The 15,919-nt window shown below is 34.7% G+C and overlaps 1 protein-coding gene across 8 annotated transcripts in view; it reads left to right on the top strand.

Annotated features, from left to right (window-relative positions):
- The window catches only part of RBFOX3 (RNA binding fox-1 homolog 3), a 942,623-nt gene that overhangs the window by 578,559 nt on the left and 348,145 nt on the right, over positions 1–15,919 (top strand). For 4 of the 8 annotated variants that reach the window (XM_031968497.1, XM_031968491.1, XM_031968494.1 and 1 more), the window contains one exon: positions 6,028–6,114. The exons of the other annotated variants lie outside the window; for them this stretch is intronic. The gene's annotated coding sequence lies outside the window, so the exon portion shown is untranslated. The remainder of the gene's footprint in view (positions 1–6,027; positions 6,115–15,919) is intronic. 8 annotated transcript variants of the gene reach the window in all.

Here is a 15,919-nt window from a genome sequence, read left to right as displayed (position 1 = left end):
ATAAATAAGGGCAAACCATCCTTTGATTTCTCTCTCAGGAAGTAGCTCAAAATAATCCCAAGTTGATTTGTACAGAGAAAAGAAGGAAGTGAAGGATCTTTTCATTACTCTTTTTACATTACCTCTTCCTGATCTACAGACAATTCAGTAATCTCAAAGTGAAAACCCTATACTCCTGAGTCATGCATGACTTGGAAAGACTCCAAACTTCACACATAGTCAACATGAACTAGAAATAGTATCTCTGGCTATGTTCCACATGAGGCCAATTTAACCTTGCTACATATGCAATAAGTAAGTTTGTATTGACTATATAATCATGGAATCTAAATCAGATAATATCATTTTTGTCAGATAAAATCAAATATTTTAAAGAAATCCATTTCAACTTACAAATATAGAAGAAAGAAAAGACTTTATTAAGAGATGGAAGAATTTTATTGCCATGCTGTTTATGCTTCTATACATATTTGAGATTCATACCAGACAAGAAGACACTTAGGATTTGATATGACTGAAATTTTAAATGCTATGGATGCAGAAATCTTGTGCTTGGCAGTGTTCCAGGTTGCATTCCTGAACAAATATTCCTCAATAATAGTGGCAAGGGCATTATATTACCATCTCTGACTTGTTTTGGTTGGTTTTTTTTTTTTTTTTTTTTTGCCTGTTTCCAATACCTCTTTTCTTCAGCAACTAAATTGCAAAGAAAAGTAGGGTGAAGGATATCACTGGAGAGATATGGGATCAGAAAAAAAACTGAGCAAGTACTATAGTAAGAATGAGGAATAACAGATGGACTATTCATAGCCTCTGTTCCTATTCAAGCAATGTTCCTTACCTGGGATTTCTGGATCTTGATTATTAATATTCCTGGGAGTTTTTACTTTGGCTTTTCTTTCAGAAGATGATTAGTAAATTCTTTCAATTTCTCTGTCCTCTGTTTCTAAGATGTCTCGGCAGTAATTTTTGTGTTTTTTTGAAATATGATATCTAGGCTCTTTTTTTATTCATGGTTTTCAGATAGCCCACTGATCTTAAATTATTTCTCCTCAATCTGTTTTCCAAGTCAGTTGTTTTTCCTTTGACACTCTTTACAATTTTCTTCTATTTTTTTCAGTATTTTGACGTTGTTTTATTCTTTTTTTAATTTCTCATGGAGTCATTAGCTTCTGTTTGGTCAGTTCTAGTTTTCATAATGTTATTTTCTTTGGTAAGGTTTTGTACTGTTTGTTCTAAGCTTTTGATTCTATTTTCATATCTTTCTTCCCTGGTTTCCATTTCTTTTTTGCCATTTTTTCCTCTATTACTTTCATTTGATTTGATTTTTGATTGAGGCAATGGGGGTTAAGTGACTTGTCTAGTCATTTGATTTTTAAGATAATCTTTTAGCTCTTTTTAAAACTCTTGCTTTAACTTTCCTAAAAATTCTTGTTGAATTTGTGTCTATATTATTTTCTTTACAGCTTTCCTTATAAATGTTTTCATATCATTCTTTTCTGTATTTGTGTCTTAAACCTCCCTGTCACCATAATTACTCTTTATGGTGGGATTCTGTTTTTATTTACTCATACTTACCAGCCTACACCTTGACTTTAGACATTTTGTTGGTACTGAGATATGTATAGTTCTTAGGGCAGGGAAGATGTCTGATCTATGTATCTGTCCTCTAACAACCTTCTGGTGTTTTTATAACTCAGTTTGAGAGCCTACAAGAGTTCAGTGTTCACAAAATGGTAAAAGCACAGTTTGTTCACTCCCCTCTGGGCCTGAACTCCACGAATTCCTGACCCATGTTTGGGTCTGTTGGTTTGTCCCTCTTTGAGAGTTTCAATAGAGTACTGCTGGATTCAGCTACTATTAGCCCACTGGGAGGCTCTAAATATTCAGAGTGATTCAAGCATCCCTTTTGGTCTGGAACTCCTGCCCTAGTTATTCCAGTGCAGGTTTCCCCACTGGGGCACTAGAATTGCATTGTCACTGCTGCTAGGATCACATAGATAAGATTTGCTTCTAGAACTTGACATAGCAAAGGCCCAGGCTAAGAATTGCTCCATATTGCTGTGAATCTGTGACCTGGAAGTGGATAGCTGGGAAAAGAGCTACCAGATGATACCTATTTCTATACCTTATGCTAGTTCAGGAATACCCTGATTTTTTTTATTCTGTGTTTCTTCCTGTGCTGGTCTTGCTTTGCTACATTCCTGACCAGACTCTGTCCCCAGTATCTGCAGATCTCTCTACTTCTTTCTGTAAGCTATTCTGGGCTTGAAAAATTACTCACTATGACTTTTTCTTAGCTTTCCCAAGATTTTAGTTGGTGCATTTCTTTTTTTAAAAAATAGCCTTTTATTTTTCCAAATATATATAAAGATAGTTTTAAACATTTATCTTTGCAAAACCTTGTGCTCCAAATTATTCTCCCTCCCCCCTTCCATAGACAGCTAGCCATCCAATTTCATTGCTATTCTAAACCTGTGCAATTCTTCTAAACATATTTTCATATTTGTCATACTGTGCAAGAAAAATCAGATCTAAAGTTAAAAAACTCATGAGAAAAAACCCAAGCAAACAACAATAAAAAGATGAAAATACTATGCTTTGATTCCTACTCAGTCTTCATAGTTTTCTCTCTGGATGTGGATGGCTTGTTTTATCAGAACTCTAATGGAATTGCCTAGAATCACCTCATTATTGAGAAGAGCCAAATCCATCATAATTGATCATCACATGTTGTTACTGTGTACAATGTTCTCTTGGTTCTGTTCACTTCATGTAACATCAGTTCATTTAAGTCTTTCCAGGCTTTTCTGAAATTAGCCTGTTCATCATTTCTTATAGAACAATAATATTCCATAACATTCATATACCATAACTTATTTAGCCATCCTCCAATCAATAAGCATCTACTCAATTTCTTTTCCACTACAAAAAGGATTGTCGCAAACATTTTTGCACAGTCTGGTGCTCATTTTCAACATTTCTGTGGAAAAGGTTTTATGTGGATCTAGGCTGTATTACTTCTTATAGCTCTACCACCTTTATTCTACTCCTTCAATGTCAAGAGCACTAAAAAAAAGGCTTCTACCCTGATAGTTGGACCTCCTGTGAAGAACATAAGTAAGAGTTATTCTAGTTAAGGGATAAACAGGTTGTGATTTGAGCAGGTGAGATTTATATCCATCACAGCATCTAAACAAAAAAACTAAGTATAGATGTGAAATATCAGCACCAAATCAAGAAATAAAGAAATAAACAAGTCTATGAAAATGTTTTTAAAAATTAAACATTAGAAAAAGCAGACACTTAATATCTCATCAAACAAAGCTTCAAGTTGTATTCAGCGAGTTCGCAGGGTTTTTTTCTCTCATCATTTCTCACAGTCTCATATTTTTAAATGAGCAATTTCAGTATTTGCCCAGCATTGTGCCTGGCACTGAATCCAGGAAATCTAATAACTTTCTTAGTTTTGCCAGTTATTGATAAGCAGGGTGAAATTTGAGAATAAACAAAGCCCTCAACACTATAGAAAAATAAATGGACTTGAGATTCCTTCAAGTTCTACAGTTTTGAACACAATTTGTAATACAAGTTTAAAAATGTGCTACAATTCAATTCAATTAGTAAAGTTTTAATGACTGACTAAACTATACTTCTGATTTAATATAACAAATGCAATAATTTTGTGAGCAAACTAAGTTAAGCTAGCAATTACTTTAGATCTGCAATAAGTGCTTTAAAAATAAACTTTGCATATATCTACTTCAGCTTTCCTCTCAAGTTCCTATTCTCTCCTGAAAATTTAAAAAATAAAATCCCTCTTCTCTACTTCCCATTGTTTAAAATTCCCCAGATATTTTATATCTCTAGTTATTTTCATAAGCCAAATATTTGATAAGGCTGTACTTTCAGAGAAGCAGCCTTACTGAAGTGTATATGCAAAAATATCCTTATTATTTTAGGAAAGCTCATGGGACATTGGGTAAGACTAACTGGCTGAATTTAAATGCAGAATTTTTCCAGTAACTGAGGAAAGTGACCCAGACTTAAGGATAATCACTGGGATAATTTAAGTCAAATAAGATAATTCTGGGGGGAGAGGGAAGGAAATGAGCTAAAAGAAAATTGAGGGAGAAAAAACAATAAGAATTCCGTACCTTATTTTTTTTTAATTTACGGAATAAACAAGCATTTCCATAATAGTAAAATTTTTAAATTAATATTAAACTATAAATCTATTATGTACAAATAGCTATTCCTTTCAAATGTACAACAAACTTATATAAATTTCTTTTTTTCTCATGCCTCACTCCTCCATGGCTACCATTAGACACAAAGAGAAAAAATTGTTTTGTTGATACCTTTCATTTTTACATTATGTACATATCCAAAAATACCTTCTCCCCTCCTTATTAAGCAAGTCTTCCTTAAAATAATAGTACAGAAAAAATCAATACATAGACTATATTTGGCAGCATATATAATATTCCATATTCATAAGTCCTCAAACTCTCCATTAAAAGAGGAGGTATATTTTCCTGTCTCTTCTTAGGGTCATATTTGGTCATTATACATGTATTATATATAGCATTAACATTTATTTACCTATTTTTTTAATTGTACTGCTTGCATAATTTCTTTTTGTTGTGCTATGTATCAATTCATATATCTTCCTATGTTTCTCTAAATTTCTTGTATGATTTCATATAATTCAATATTATTCTATTACATTAATATGCCTCAATTTGTTAATCATTCCTTAGTCTACATACATGAGCATGCAGATTGTTTCCAGTTTTTTACTATCTCACACACACACAAACATACACAAAAACAACTTGTGGTTGTAAATATTTGGTCTATATAGAATTTTCTCTTTTTTCATCTCTGAAAAAAAGTGTTGCAGTGGAATTTCTAGGTCAAAGAATGTGCATATTTTTTGACATTTTGTAAATATAATATTAAAATGTTTTCAGAATATTGGACCAATGATGGACAGTGCCATCAAAAGCATCTTACCAAAGTCCTTCCAACATTGTGAGATGAAGCATAAGTTGTGTTTTCATTTGCATTCCTCTTATTATTGGTGACTTGAAATGATCTTTTATTCGATTAATAGTTTATTTGATGTATAGATTTTTAATATTTTCAATTTTTTCTTTTCGAAAATTGTTTTTTCCTATCTTTTAAACATTTATCCATTGAGTCTTATGTTTTTTTCAATTATATGTCTTGTATATTATAGAGTTATCAGACATATTTAATGAAGATTCTTCACAATTTAAGTTGTTCCATCTTATCCTAGTTGCATTAATTTTGTACATGCAAAAGCTTTGTAATAGCTCTTGGCTTATTTCTCCCTGTGGTGACATAGTAGCCTAAGTAAGCTAACTTTCAGGAAAAGAAATCCCCAATTCTGGCTGGTTCATAAACCTTTCTGCTACAATGAGTTTACAAGCCAAAGGAAAGATGTGGTCAGCTTATTGGAAATTTCTTCCTGAGCAAGTCTTCTCACTTCCTTGGGGAGTCACAGACAATGGTATAAAGAGTAGCTGTCCAAACTACCTCTCTTCTAAGGAAGGTAAATGCTCAGCAGAATCAATTTTGTAGGGATATTTTTCTCCCAAACTATTCAGCTCCTTTCTATTTAATACAAGGATGAGATAGTAGAAAGAACACTGAATTTGAAGTTTAAAAAAAACTGGGTTCAAATTTTGGCTCTGATGCTTACTAGCTATGGGACTCTGGAAAGTCCTATCATGGTAATAACATTTTTTTATTGTGCTTATTAAAGATTTTCAGTGTTTGCCTCATAACAACTCTGTGAGGTAGTCATTGCAAGTTATGTTTTCATTTTGAAAAAAAGAAAATAAGCTCACAGTTGAATTATCTGTCCAAGGTCTAAAATTTACAGTCATGTGTTTATTGCTCTTTCTACTGCCTCTCACTAAACCTCTCTGAATCTCAGTTTCTTTATCTGTAAAATGGGCACTTATCAATTAGCATTTATTACCTCTTCTATTCCAGTCTCTGAAGATAATCCCATTTATATTATATCTTCCACAAGGTTTTTGTGAAGAAAGTAATCTGTAAAGGTTTAAAGACTACAAAAATGTAAGTTGTTGCTGTTGATGAGTTTTCTTCTTGTTGTTCAATTGTTTTCAGTTGTTTCCAACTATTCATGATTCCATTTGTGATTTTCTTGGCAAAGATACTGGAGCTGTTTGCCATTTCCTCCTCCAGCTAATTTTATAGATGAGAATTGAGGTAAAAGGGTTAAATGCCTTGCACAGGGTCATATAGCTAGTAAGTATCTGAGGCCAGATTTGAACTCAGAAAGATATCTTTGTGACTCCAGGCCCAGAAATCTTATTCATCACACTATCTAGCTGCCTAATGAGTTTTCTAAAAGAAATTAAATGTGAATTTCAGATTTTGTAAAAAACAAAGTTCACATGAGGCAGTTTCTCCTGCTTGGGAGAACTCCTAAATTAATCCATCAACCAAAGCTTATTGAACACTTTTTTATGTTCTATGGTACATAGGACATATGAGATGCTAGTCTTTAAGGATCAAACCCTCCAGAAATGACAGCCTCTTTGGTTAGACAAGGTGTGTGTACATGAAAAGATGAATATTGTTGATTGAATCTTTAAAAGCAAATTCTTATCAACTTCAAAGATCCTTTTATTTGTGACACAATTCATGCACTATTTGCCTATTCAATGATAACCCTAGAGGGGCAAATGGGAAAGCCACCCTATATATGGAAGTAGTCACATGGATAACAAGGATTCAACTTGTGCCTATCTGATATCATTAATGCTAAAAGTGAAATAATAACTATACTCTCAAGATAAAAATATAAACTCCTTGAGGTCAGGAACTGCTTTATCTTGTCTATTTATACCAAGGATCTGAAATAGTGTCTAGGCCATAGAAATCCTGTGGATGGATGGATGAATGCATGGATTATAAAAGGTACAAATAGGAACTCAGTTAAGACAGACATTCTAGAAGAAGTATGGGCTGAAGATTTTATTATTTTCTCTTCTTCATGTTTCTTAGTATTTCATAGCCTAAATAGCAAAATACTAACATGCAGAAGTGTACCTTGTTCATATGTGTTCTCATGCCCCTTCATATTTCCATTGGATTCATTTTAATTTATCATTTCTTCCCCTTCCTATCTAAGCAAATGTAAAACTTTTAGCATTTCATTGGTGAAGCTCCTCCAATCCCCCTTCACAGAAACAGACAGCATTTCTTCTATGCCACCAAATACTTTGTATTTTAAACAAAATAAATGGAATGCCTATAAAGACAACAATTCAGACTGGGTACAAATGGCTGTTGCAATTCACCCTCATAGTTTTTCATTCAAAATGAAATTATGCTCTTAAGAGCAGAAAAGAATCCTTTCTAAAAAGGAAGTGAACAGTGAATCCCTTTGGGGAAAACATTTTGACATAGAAAGCTTTCTGTATTTTATTCAGCTTTCTCAATTCAGTCCCCTTTAACAAAATCTTTAACAAATTTCTTCATTTTTCTTTTTGTAGCTATTATTTCCAATGAGATTTATTATAGATTTGTATTTCTGGCAAAGTCCCACCTATCTAATCACTTCTTCTATATTCCCCTACCTCACCTTAAGTTTTAATATGCCACTGGAAGAATGTGGTAAGGAGGAATGGTCCATCTTTGATGCAAATAGCAAGGCATGTGATGTGGTAGGAAAGTCATTAGGCTTGGACTCAGAAAATCTAGCTTTATATCTTAGCTCTGCCATGTATTAGTGTTATAACTTTTTTCCTGTTTTTTTTTTTAATAAGAAAAACAGAAAAAGGAATACAAAACAAAATAAAATAAAAGAGAACATTGTCATGTGCCCAGCAGAAAGAACATCAGGGAGGATTCAAAATAATAACAAATTTCCAATTCAAGCAAGTATAAATATTAGAAATTATATTCACGAGTCTTGTCTTTTTTTTTTACTTCCTTGTAAATTGTTCTTTTGTTCTTTTTGGGACCTTTTTTACTTTATTCTTTTTTACCCCTTTCATTTACTCCAGCACCTTCACACAGGCATCTTTATACAGTTAATAAAGGATATATTTATGTATGTATTTGTAGATATATACATACATTCATACCCCACTCCCACCTACACACACACACACATACACACACACACACACACACATTTTTTCCTGTCCCTGTTAACTCTTTGCTTTAATTTTGCGTCTTAATTTGCCTTGTTATTACTTAACCTCCCCCTACTCAAGGATCCCTCCCTTGTTTTCTTCCCTCATCCTTTGCCCCACCACATCTACACTTATAGTTGCATTGGCTCCCTCCTACCCAGACCGAGTCTCAGCAGCACAGTTGGTCATGGTGTTCCTAATCAGTCTAATTCACTCAGTTTTCCTGAACTCAAACCTGTTTTCCACAGACAATCCAGGAGGTGAAAGTTTCTGTGGTTCCTGCTGAGACTCCAGCCACTCCCAGAGTCCCCACTTGTTTCTAGGGAGCTGGTGGGAAATGTTTACACGTCACACTGGTTAATCCTAGGCCCCAAGACTTTCTTCAGATCTTCTCTGGTTGTACTAGGAGGACCTCTTTTCTGCCCCAAATATTGATTTTTTCACCAGTTTATGTTTGTCCTAAGGCAAAAATTTTTTCTATTTGTTGGGGAAATCTGGAGAAGTTGAAATTTACCAACCTTCTTCCCAGAATCCTTCTCTAGTTTTATAACTTTTGACAAATAATATTTATCATCACAAGGATCAGATATTTGCTATTATAAGAATTATATAAGTTGATATTATTAAGTATTTGCTAAGTGCTTATTGTATATTGGATACTTTGCTAGATACTGGGATACAAAAATTAAACATTCCCTATTAAGGAGCTTATATTACATTAGTTAAAACACAGACACACACACGCTAAGTAATATTTATAGAATGCTTATTATGTGCCTGACACTGTACTAGGCATTTTTCATATTATTTCATTTGATCCTCACAACAACCCTGAGAATTCTTCCCCCTGAGGCAGTTGGAGTTAAATGACTTGCCCAGGATCACACAGATAGGAAGTGTTAAGTGTCTGATGCCAGATTTGAATGCAGGTCCTCCTGACTTCAGGACTGGTGCTCTATCCACTGTACCACCTAGTTGCCCCAAAGTAAATGATATTAATTAGTATGTTAAGAAACCAAGTGTCCTCCTGAAGACAAAGCTTAAGGGGAAGAACACATTTAGAACAATGAACAATTATTATGCAATACCAACCACTCTTAATGTATGTATACTTACAGGTTTTGGTAGTTGTGGTACCTACCCCCCATTTTTCATAGCTTCAATGTATTAACATTCAAATTTTCACTTTCCCCGGTTTTCTAAGAAGATTGTCCCATAAAAGTTGAGGATTATCTTTAAACACATACAGACAGTTTTTACTTTATATAAATTCACATTATAACATTCCATAAAGAATTCTGAAAAATGCACATTTCAACAAATACCTATATTAACTTTTCTATATAGTACTGTACTTTCTCTCACTCCTAACCCTTAGCAAGGTGCTTTTGACTTCCCACCAAAAAATCTACTAAACTCCCTCTCTAAGAAAACCCTCCAAATGAAAGTAGAAGAATTGATATGAAGAGAGACCACCTCTGCCAAATTGGGGGTCCTAGCTTGAGACTTCCTCAGAGAAGACCTTTGTTCTGCTCTGTCTGCCCACCCACCTCTCTGGTCCCAATATGTCTGTCTTCCTCAATACTCAAGTACTGAATGTTTGTCCCTGGCCCTCAAGTTTCACTTGTTCTCTCTTGTCTGTGTCTGTGACTGGCCCTTGCATGTCTATTCTCTGTGATTTGGTTTAGACCACAGAAACCTATATAAATATCAAAATATCTTCTAAATTCAGTCAATGTAAAAATCTTAATATTCACCAAGGAAAATAAAGACTTAAAGACACTCTTAATATATGTATACTTATGCATGGTAAAATAGATACTACTGTGTATTAAAAAGTATGTATTAAAGGTGTCCACATAATAATTTGTAAAATGTCAAGGACAAAGAGGACTCATAACCCCTAGGAAGTTATAGAAATATTATGACTTCTTGGGAAAAACTGTGGAGGAGAATTGATATATGTTCTCAGAGCACACAATAAATAGATTTAAAATGTATAGAAATACTTTTATAACAGACTTCAATTCACAGACCATTAGTAAAGGCTGACAACAGCTATGCACCATTAAATTTGACTGCAGTCACTGAAACTGGTTTATGTACAGATGCAGCCTGTGATGTAACTAGATCCAATACTAGAATCAAAAGATCCTCCATGAGCAACATTCACAGTGATGTCAATCTACATTAAGTCAACAAATAAGCAACAAATAAATTAAACAAATGGCTGAGTCTTTTATTTGTTGATAGAGATGATGAGGTTTAAGATAGTAATTACATTATCAGGGTCATTGCCACTAGAAATTAGAAAAAGGTTATCCTTAAGGATCATAGATTTAGGGATCAATACACATATTATGCAAGTAAGTGATAGAAAATGTTCAAAAAATTGTAGATCTGGTATTTAGTCAATCTAAGTCAATGACTTAAAAGGAATGGTCATATAGTTAAAATTACATACCTAAACTAACATATAACAAAACTCCACAATATAAATGCAAAATATCCTTGAAAATTCAACAAATAACCTGTATTAGAACTAGATAATTCATCATAGATAAAACTATTTATTGCCCACAGCTGCCTGGACATAATGCTGATCCATAAAAATTTAAGAGCAACATTTTTAGCATATGTTGGTATATGAAGTCCTCATAATCTCCAAAGTACATGAAGTGAAAAGCTTTTAAAGTATGAAAATCAAGTAGAAGAAACTAAAACCTTGTGGGAATGGGACAAGATACATTTATTTCATCATTGACATCTTGTCTATGACTAGAGGTGTCCCAATGACGCTTTCAGGGAATCTACAGAGGATGAATTTATATCTCTATCCTTTTCCAAAAGCAATCATTTTGTCTGTCAATATAATAATCTGTAGATTATTAACTGTAATGCTGCTAACTTAACCTCATCAAAAAGAGGGAGGGAGAAAGAAAGAGGAGAGGAGAGGGGAGGGGAGGGGAGGAGAGGAGAGGAGAGGAGAGGAGAGGAGAGGAGAGGAGAGGAGAGAGGGAGGGAGGGAGGGAGAGAGAGAGAGAGAGAGAGAGAGAGAGAGAGAGAGAGAGAGAGATGGAGATGACATCACTGGAGTGATGTGTGGCTTATTCACAGTGGACCACCAAAGCATCTGACATGGAATCCGAAAAACCTGAGTTCAAGTCCTTTAACACTTAAGTAAGTTTGCAACAGGAATAGTTAGGTGACACAATGAAGAGTGCCAAACCTGAAGTCAAGATCTCACTATCCCAAATATTCATAAACATCCGAGCTACATAGAATTAAAAGCTCTCAAAATATATAGGGGAAATCAAAATCCTAGCCAATGGAAGAGAACAAAATATGAGATCCCAGTTGTCTCGTCTCCTGTTGGAGTTGTAGCACAGATGTTTTTAGTAAGCTTACAGAGAAAAATTTACAAATTAATATTTTTATTTAACTATAAAAGTTACATTATCTATTTGGATAATATCTCATAAACATGCTACTACAAAAATCCTTCCAAACCAGGGGTACCTGTATCATACCCTTATACTGTGCCTCTGTGGGATTCTTAACACATAAATTCCCAAAGGAGAGTAAACTCAGATTTAAAATACAATGGCAGACACATCTATGGAGAATGTGTATGTAGAGAGAATATGTAGGGCATATTAGTATCCATAGTTACTCTGCTGCTTTGCAAGGCTGTCTCCTTAAAAAGTGTAACATCTCTGCTGGGTGATTCCATCAACTGCTGAGCTAGGACGCTCCACTTACATTTGAATGGGCCACTTCACTGCTGCTCTTGGTAATCTCCCCAACTTCTGCTCAGGCACTAAGAAATGCCAGGCAAATGCCCTGCAACTCTCCAGATCTTACACTAGCTCACAATGTTTTTACATGGACACATCCATCAAGGTTGTTGCTCCATCACCTATTCAAGCAAGTGATTGCAAGTAAGGATATCGTGCTTATTATCTCTATTGGATAGCTGGAAAATGGGAAGTCCTTCCCCTGTCTGATTTCCTTTAGAACAATTCAGAGTAGTCCTGTCCTCACTTGAATCCACAAAGACAAAAGATCAATGAAGAGGCAAGTTGAGTCTTGTGTATCTATTCAGATCCCACTTGGCATCCCTTAACTCATCAGTTCTTTTGGCTCCAAAGCCAATTAGAAGATTTTAGATTATTACACAGTATAAACCCTTGAGTCATCCACAGGGTGACTTAGACTGAAACCAAGCAAGGACTGTCTTCATGAACTTCAATATTTGGCCCCTCCTGCTATATAAAAGAATAATATACGCAGTATTCGCCGGTTGGATTTTGGCAATACCACCGATTAGATGATGCTGTCCGTAGGATATTAAACATAAGAGAATAATGGCATGAAAGCAACTTGTCATAGGACCATTTCTATCTGAATTCCTTTGAAAAAATGAGATAATTTTAGTGTTATAAAAAGCTTCCAAGGATGCTATTTAAATAAGCACAACATCCTATTGAATATAAAAACATTAAGCTAAGTTATCCTACCCTTATCTTTCTACTCCCCACCTTTGAATCACAAAGTTAGGGTTCCACACTGGCATACTTGAAAAAACAGGAAATGCTTACAAAGGTGTTAGCAAGTATGCAGCTTATTATGAATTTACAGCATAGAATTATCACAGCCATAACTTTTCAGTGTTCTCTGTGCATCAGACTGTAGACAGCTTGAAGTACAACTCAGCACACTGGACTGCTCCAGTAACAAACACAAGATCAGGAAATGTAAGCGCAAACACATAAGGAAAGCTATCCAGGGACACCAGACCCCACCTATGCCAGTAGGACTCTGTCATAAAGAGGCTTCATCTGATTCACTAGTTCTCCTTCCATCCAAAACAAATAGCTCAACACCAGCAGGAAAACTGGACAGTGTAAGACAAATACCAGCCAAGAAGTTTTGTTTCCCTCTGCTTTTGCTATTAGATACAAGCATGGGAGAGAAGATGGTATGGTCCTTAAGGCTACTGATAACACCTGCTTCCTTGTCCTTACAATTCATCTGCCATGGCTTCCTTGGGGTAGTAACACCTCTAATTAATAGGAACACCGACAGGGTAGTTGCCAAGTGCCTAGTACATGATAGGTTTAGAAATATGTCTTGATAAAGAAATAATGCTCAATTCCATATGAGGATAGGGACCCCTGTAACACAACCAAATTTCTTCAGTCTATTCAAACATATTTACTGGGCAGCATCACTCTACTTGACCAAAGACATTTTGCATTTAGATTAAAGTGGTGTGTGTGTGTGTGGGGGGGGGGTGTTATCTTTTTAGTGTTGTATATCCCTTTGGCAGTTTGGCCACTACAAAAAGGGCTGCCTATTGTCAGTACAATATATATTTTTATTATAGCTTTTTATTTACAAGATATATGCATGGGTAATTTTTCAGCATTGACAATTGCAAAACCTTCTGTTCCAACTTTTCCCCTACTTCCCCCCACCTCCTCCCCTAGATGGCAAGTAGACCAACACATGTTAAATATGTTAAGGTATATGTTAAACACAATATATGTATAAATATTCATACAGTTATTTTGCTGTGCAAGAAAAATTGGACTTAGAAATAAGGTAAAAATAACCTAAGAAGGAAATAAAATATGCAAGCAGACAAAAACAGAAGGAGTGGAAATGCTATGTTTCCCATAGTTCTTTTGCTAGGTGTAGCTGGTTTTCTTCATTATTCAACAAATGGAACTGATTTGGTTCATTTCATTGTTGAAGAGGGTCACGTCCATCAGAATTGATCATCATATAGTATTATTGTTGAAGTGTATAATGATCTCCTGGTTCTGCTCATTTCACTCAGCATCAGTTCATGTAAGTCTCTCCAGGCCTTTCTGAAATCATCCTGCTGGTCATTTCTTATAGGACAATAATATTCCATAATATTCATTATACTATAATTTATTCAGCCATTCTCCAATTGATGGGCATCTACTCAGTTTCCAGTTTCTAGCCACTATGAAAAGTGCTGCCACAAACATTTTTGCACATACAGCTTCCTTTCCTTTCTTTAAGATCTCTTTGGGATATAAGCCCAGGGGTAACACTGCTGGATCAAAGGGTATAGTACAAAATATTGTTAAAAATAAAAACTTTTTATTTTCAAAATATATGCAAAAATATTTTCAACATTTATCTTTGAAAAACTTTTCATTTCAATTTTTCTCCCTCCCTTCCCCTAAACATCAAGTAATTCAATATATGGTACAATATTATTACGTAGGATTACAAAAGGAACCAACTATACTTAAATATAGTTATCAAAATATCTTAAAAGTATTTGATTCAGACATATTTTTATCTTACTAAGATATCCCTTCAAATTGAATGTGCAATTTGATTGACTTAGGCCCCGATCTGTACATCAGTATAATTCCATAAATATTTATCAGTCACCCAAACTGTGTAATGTTTTGTGCCAGGAATCTTTAAACTTCTAAAGATTACCTTTTTTTGATGACCCTTTTCTCTTTGCCAATCTGCTTTTTGTTACTTTAAAAAATATTCAATCTCTGCTTTCTTGCAATAGAAGATTTTGTTAGAGAAAAATAAGACAGTGTTTCTACTCTGAATTATATATATCTAGATAAGCAATGCCTTCTTAGCTCAGAGATGAAAGCTATGTCTATGTCATGGTGATGACAGACTCAAAAAAGAGGAAATTTTAGATAGCAGTGTTTAAGATTCCTAGACTGAAGCTTCTGTGGAAGGGAGACAAGGAGACAGTGGGGATTTTAAACACCATCAGATTCTTTGATTCAACTTCCTCTTACCTCCATTGCTCCCCTTTATAAGTTCAATGAATGGAGTCTTAAATTTCATTTTTTTCTACTTGTGAGATTCAGTCTCACTTATTTCATTTGGGCTAGAAATAAATTGATACTAATAGACATCAATGGAAATGCTCCATTTATGTCCTTGGCCAAGTCACCCCTCTTTAGGGAACCTGGTGTTCCTCTGTTCCTAGAGGTTTACAATTTTGTACCAGACACAATGTGAGCACACAACCAGCTCTAGTCCTAACCCCAAGAGAGAGAGAGACCCAAAGGAATTATCAGGAAATACCAGGAATTATGAAGAGATTATGATGAAGAAGGCCAGGCCAGGAAGAAATGGACTATAACACCAATGAAGTAATGGCACATGTATAAAATATATTATCAAAAATGTATCTTAACAAGATCAAGGGGTAAGCCAGTGGACAATCTTTATACCTGATGTGGATGAGGTGTGATCTACTCCATTGCTGTGAGTCCTGACATCAATGAGATCACATATCCATGAAAAATGTTTAGAGCAGAAAGGAAGAAGTATAAGAGAAAACTATGTTTTTAACTTAGAGATACTGTAGCTATCATTGTTGTATATGTGACCAAAAAATCTAATAAATGCTTGGTTTTGTTATGTTTAAATGCTGACCTGGGATCTGTGGTTCTTGAAACCATGTGCCAAGCCTACCTCTATTTGAAAATCTGCTTCTTAAACCCAGAGTCAGCTTTTACTCATAAAGAGTTGTTCACACCCATCTGTCCTTATTCTTTATCACCACATGCCAGGCTAATCAGTTTGGTGTATGTCCAAATAAGGAAATTTTAGTAAACTGATGAGTTTTGAAGAAAGAGAGCTTCTTGGTAAAATCAGCAAAGAATTATACTAAAAAGAAAGAGATATGG

This window comes from Sarcophilus harrisii, chromosome 4 (genome assembly GCF_902635505.1).
Source record: "Sarcophilus harrisii chromosome 4, mSarHar1.11, whole genome shotgun sequence".
Classification (NCBI taxonomy): domain Eukaryota; kingdom Metazoa; phylum Chordata; class Mammalia; order Dasyuromorphia; family Dasyuridae; genus Sarcophilus; species Sarcophilus harrisii.
This window is presented reverse-complemented; position numbering and strand designations above follow the sequence as displayed.